The sequence below is a fragment of the Tyto alba genome, unplaced genomic scaffold (genome assembly GCF_018691265.1).
Source record: "Tyto alba isolate M040663 unplaced genomic scaffold, T.alba_DEE_v4.0 Super-Scaffold_17, whole genome shotgun sequence".
Taxonomy (NCBI): Eukaryota; Metazoa; Chordata; class Aves; order Strigiformes; family Tytonidae; genus Tyto; species Tyto alba.
This window is the reverse complement of record NW_024881279.1, coordinates 9,155,362-9,161,334: the sequence shown is the minus strand read 5'-3', so window position 1 is coordinate 9,161,334 and position 5,973 is coordinate 9,155,362. Positions and strand designations below refer to the sequence as shown.

Genomic DNA, 5,973 nt, shown 5'->3' with positions numbered 1-5,973 from the left:
CCAGTGCCTACTCTCTATTGGTTCATCCTCATTTAATCTGAAATATTTCTGTAATTTGCACATGCTCTCAGGGGGTTTAAGGCATCCCCCTGCACATTTGACCTGAGGTTTCTCTCTCTGCTGCCATCACTCTCCCCTTGCTGCTTCCATGGATGGAGGGCAATGGGTGCTGCCTGGGTGGGCACAAGGTCTGGTCCTTTTTTTTTTTTTTTTTTTTTTTTTTTTTTTTTTTTTTTTTTTTTTGTGGATGCCACAGACTACTTTACCTCATTCCCTGCTGTTTTTGGGGGTAGGAAGTTCACAGTTCCCCTTCTCTCATGAAGAAGAGAAAACTGAATGGTGGGGTCCAGGGAGATATTTTCATCCCTGAAAAGCTCAACCTACTCCACTCTCCAGTTGTTCCTTCAGGTCCTCTTTGTGCAGTAGGTGTGACAGTCTCGTGCCCCAGAGCTCTCTGGCTTCAGTGAAATGTCTACGATCCTGAAATGTGAGTGTTTGGTGTGAACCCAGGGGGACCTGCTAGATTTGCATGTGCTGGATGCTGTGTGCTGGCAGCAACCCCCATTCTGTGCCCTGTTGTAGGGTTTGGACGGGAAGATAAGGAGAGAGAAGAGAAGGAAAAGGACAAGGAAGAAGGGAAGAAAGAAGAGGAGGAGGAAAAAGCTGAGGGAGAAAAAGAGAAGGACAAAAAGAAGAGAAAGAAAAAGGAAGAGGAAAAGGTAGGGGAATGATGGAGTTTTCTGCAGATCAGCTGCTGAACAATTTCCCAGAGGGTTTCCAGCCACAAAGTCCCCAGAGTGGTGCTCAGGGTGAGCCCAGCACTTCCCAAACTATCAGATGCTGGGGGGCCATGCTGGGGACCCCCTGGACCAACTGTGCCACTGGCTGTGCGTCGTCTGTAGGGCACCCAGCACCCTGAGCACCTGCTGCCCAGCACGCAGCGGGATGGGGCCAGCTCTTGCAAGGAGGATCAGTGTCCCAGGGGCAGGCAGGCAGCTATGGGGCAGGGCCACCTCTGCAGGTGAGTATGGTGCAGCAGGGACATGAATGATGCAGAGTTCCCAGGTTTCTGCTGAGCCCTGGGGAGAAGGATGGTTGGCACAATCAGGCATGGGTGGCATACAGGGTTTGTAGGGTGTCAGAAAGCACCAGCTCCAACTGATTTACATCCTAGCTCTGAAGGGAAGTTGTGTCAGATCTGTAGCAACCCAACACCTCTGGTGGATGGAGCTACACCAACCACAGCCTAGAAATCACATTGCATACATGGCTTTTCCACTGAGATACAGCTCTCTCTTTGCTCCCAATATTCCTAGTTAGTTCTCCTTCCTTTTCCCTCTATTTCAGCCCAGATGAGATACTGCTGTGGACAGGTGATGCTGTCTGCACTGCACACACCCCCTGAATCCTTCCTCTTGGCTCTGGAGTTCTCTGTGGGTCCATGGGCACACATGGTTCCACGGCATCACCTTTGGTGGAAAGCCTGGCTCAAAATAGGTAGCCACAAGACCAGACATCTTTGACTCAAGGCTATAGCTCGAACAGCAAGCGGAGTGCCAGGGACCCCAGTGATGATTGTCCTTCTCTCTTTGCCCTTCCAGGGAGATGGGGATGAAGACAGGAGGAGCAGCAGCAGTTCTGACAGTGACTCGGAGGAGGTAACCATGATACCAGCTCTGTGCTGGGGCCTGGCTGCCCCACTGCACACCAGCCCTGTGGGGTTTGGACCTACAAACCCCTGTGTGGGTGCTGGCTATGGGTGCTATCAAACATCCAGAGGTACCAGGTGATGGGACACAAAACACCCAGCACTCCCCTCATGTACTGTCCCTTTTCTTTTTGTTCCTGTCCCAGGACCACGGCAGTGGCAAGGATGAGAAGGAAGACAAAGATTAACCTTTCCATGCTGGAGCGGCAGTGCGCGTCCTGGGCACACCGAGGAGGTGGGGATGCAAATGGCACCTTGTGCTGGAGGGGCCCTGGGCCACTTTTAGCCAAATAAAGGTGTTGGTGGACTCCAAAGAGAAAGGCTATTTATTCATCCAGCCACATTGCCAACCCAGTGCCATCTGTCCCTCCTGAGAAGGAAACAGCCAAGGAAAGGCAATAGGTAGGGATCTGGGTGAACAAGTTTTGTTCAAGACCATGAAAGAGTCTGGAGAGAAATCCAGGGGCTTTGTCTGTCTGGCTTTGTGTAGTCCCCCAAAATTAGGTAGTACCAATATCCTCCCTGTCCCCTTCATCCCCCTTGCTATGGGATGGAGCAGCCTGGCTGGGGACAGATGGGCTGTGCAAAAGGCGGCTCCAGTCGCCTGGGGCTGTGCTGAGCTGTTACAACTGACTGTGATTTCAAATTTATCAAAAACATATGAAAATCAGTTAGAGGGAAAAAAAAAAAAGAAAAGAAAAATATACCAAAACCAAACCATCAAAAATCTCGCTTTCTGCAGTGCTGCTCCCAGAGCAAGGGGGCTGGAACCGGGCTCAGAGCCAGGAAAAATACGGGGGAAAAAAACAGGAAAAATGAGCTGGCACCGCCATCTACCGGGGATGGGATTTGTGGCAGCGGGTCCCCGGGTTTCGTAACCGCTCGGAGCTTTTGTAAGGTTTTGTAAGGCTTTGTACGGCTTCTGCGGAGCGGCCGGGAGGGCAGCCGGGCGGCTCGGGGTGCTGCGGGGTCCAGCCCCGCAGCGAGAAGGGGTCTTGGACTGTGCCCTTAAAAACAGTGCCAGCACCCCAACCCACCCGCTGCTGCTGCTGGCAGTCATTGGCCAAACCCCATAGTCTCACCATCAATAGAAACTTCAGTGCAAACTTGAGCACAGGCTCTCCCTGCTGCATCACTGCCTTGATTTGCCTTCCTCAAGGAGTCAATTTTTAAGGGTATTTCTCCTGAGTAATGCAGATTTCAGACAAACTCGAGTATAAGAGTCAACACTGTGGAAGATTTTACTTGAAACCACAGAACGCAGCTTTAGATGTTGTTTTAATGGAACAAATGCAGCTGGCTCTTGTATAATCACAGCAAACAACAGGAAAGATGATGAGGAATGTTGCCTTAATTATCCAGCACAAAGATTAAAGAGAAGACACAAAGACCAGGAAAAAAAACAACCCCAAAAGCTAAAGTGGGTTTCAGTGTGCTGGTTTGGCTTCAGAAGGGAAAGGCTGAGTCTAAGTGCATTATTGCTCTGTGAACAAGGGTGCGTTAATGTAAAATAAGCCCTTTTTAAAGCAGTATTTTACATATTTTACTTTCCCATCCATGCAAGTATGTGGGACTCTTGCACAAGACACAACCTACTTCCAAATAGTGTATGGCATTGCAGCATTTTACAGTCCCCTCAGGACACGCTCCTGCAGGATGGGAATTCTCTGTATCCGGACATGAAAAGGGGAGGCCCTGCCTTTGATTTTTAAGTAAAAGGTTGGAAACTTTTCCAGCATGCTATGGCAGACTCTATTTTCTGAGGTCAAGCATGCCCGTAGATGCTCAGTTGGAGCTGAGAGGTGTTGCATCTCACTAGAGTGAGCTTCTGCTTTTTAGTTGCTGACAGATAGTTCACCTAACAAGCTAAAAGTCCTAAAATTGTCACCTGCACCTTGTGCCCCAGCTCCTAAAGTGGGTGAAGCTTGCAAACCACTGTCTGCAGCTGACCCCACCAACATGTCCTCACACTGCCCCAGATCTCAGCAGCTCCACGTCCTCAGAGCCAGCGCGGGGTACGCCCTGCACTGCTGGGTGATGGCGAGGGCCAAGCCAGGAGAAGTCTTACTGTTTGCTGTTTGTGTTTTACAATCCCTGCTTCAGGCCACTGAGCTAAGCTCTGTGCATATATAACATGTGCAGCCAGACCCCTGTGGCACAAGAGCAAAAAGCAAAACACGCCCAGGGACCGGCTGTGCGAGCATCCAGGCATCTCCTTCAGCAGCCGAGAGCTCCTCTGTCCCCACACATAGCTCACTCCCCTCTGCACCTGTGTGCTGCCTTGATTTGAACTGGACAAATTTCACCAGAAAGTTGCGGGGCTGAAAACTATTTCAAATTATACGGTGTCCCTAAGTCCTCGTTACATCTCGGCCCTGGCCTGAAGCCAGGTGATGTGAATGGGAGTCTAGCATAAGCGTTCACGCCAGCCACGTGGATTAGAGCTCTAAAAACATTTAGTGGAGGAGACAAAAAGCAGGTGGAACATTTGGATTTTGGGGATGCTGAAGACCCTCAGCCACACGGGGCTGTCCTGCAGGAGACATGGAGAGCTGGGTGTCTCCCAGCACGACCTCGGTGAACTGGGACGGGTGCTTGCCCATGGACGTGACAACCAGCAGCTTCCCAAGCACTGCTGGGCATGAGGTCTGACTTCATTGGGGTGTTTAACCACCTCATTTGCTTGAAGCATCTGCATGGTTCAATTAGGGGCTCCTTGGAGCTGCTGCGCCTTCAGCGGGCTGGGAGAGAGCACGGACAGAGCTGTGCCAAACGTCCATCATGTCAGGCTCTGGAGGGGTGGAGTTGGAAAAGGAGATCAGCAAAAGGAACTGGCAGCTGTGGAGTTACTTAAGCACGTCTTATTTACACACATTTAGTCCTCTTTATATAATAACCTCGTCTGGTCCTGGGGGAGCAGGAGGGGTTGTGCTGCCCCTGCTCACAGCATCTGGAGGTACCTCCAGGGACCCTGCATGGCATGCAGCTGTCTGGGGCCTCATAGCAGCAGAGATGACAAGAGAACTTAGGCGTGGAGAAAAAATTGATTTCCATACCATTTCATTCAGAGATGCCCCCAGACGAAGGCATTTTTCTGTAAATGTCAACAATTTCAGAACAGAAAGGTTAGACCTGTATTTTGCAATTAAATTTTTTGTCTTGCATCTAGGGGCTTTATTACATATAGTATCCTATTAGGGAAACAAGCCTCTCTAAGGTAGAGATCAAAAAGAAATCTTTCCTCTGTTCCCAAGTGACCTTCTTCATGGAATATTTCTAGCTGCTTTTTCATTCCATTAAAAAATGGAAACAGTAAGAAATCCTGACTTTCCCAGAAAAGCTGATTCCTGCAGCCCTGCTTATGATCTGCTAGTCTCTGCAGAGCACCGGGCAGAGGTTTCCTATGAAACAACTCTTTTGCTTTTGCACTGAATAATAAGAAAAGCAAAACCCAAACAGAACTTGAATCTTGCAAGAGAAGGGTGTTTTGGAAAGTCGAATCCCTGCTTCTGCTCCTGCTCCCTGCAGAGCACTCACACTTGTTCCTCTCTGATACATCCTTCTCCAACTTGTCCCTTCATTCAGAAAATGTGTAAATTAAGACTTTTTGCTATGTTAATTATCAGCTAAGAGTTATAACAGAACTTTATTCACTGAACTTCTTGGGATTCATTTTCATAAAAATGTCTCTAAGGATACACAACTTTCACAGCACCCTTCTCTCCCCTGCAAACCATTCTAGGGCTTCTGCATTTGCTCTTTCAGAAGAGCAGAGTGGGCTCTTTGCTCCCCAAACTTCACTGCAATACATTCCTAAAATCCACAAATAAATGGTGCCAGGCTTCTTGTGAAGGAAAACCTGCAATTTGCTCCAGCAGATCCACCAAGACAAGTTTCTGGGTGACAGATCTTCTGCCGAGTACTAACAACTTGACCTCTTTAAAAGCTGTGACGTCTGCGCGTTATGAAAGGGCGCGTTGGTGGCGGGGGCGATGACTCACTTAACCAAACACAATTCACCTGCCGTCCAAAGTGCAGCGAGAGGTGGAGGCAAAACAGCCTGTGAAAAGAAAACACACAGCCAGAAATAATCATCTGCTCTTTGATCAGAAACCTCTGCCCAAGCCACCACCACTGTAGCCAGCCAGGGAGCCCACAAGCAGCTATTTATAACTGTGGTAGCGACACAGCCTTGCTCATCCTGCCTGAAATCCAGTCCAGTGCCTGTGTTTAGGGCTTCACACGGGCTGGATGTGGGGAAGGGG

General features: G+C 49.4%; 1 long non-coding RNA gene across 1 annotated transcript; it reads left to right on the top strand.

Annotated features, from left to right (window-relative positions):
- Positions 1 to 677: 677 nt before the first annotated feature.
- LOC116964943 lies at positions 678 to 2,022 on the top strand. Its single transcript, XR_004409040.1, has 3 exons — positions 678 to 719; positions 1,602 to 1,658; positions 1,855 to 2,022. It is a non-coding gene; the product is annotated as an uncharacterized LOC116964943 (long non-coding RNA).
- The last annotated feature ends 3,951 nt before the right edge of the window (positions 2,023 to 5,973 follow it).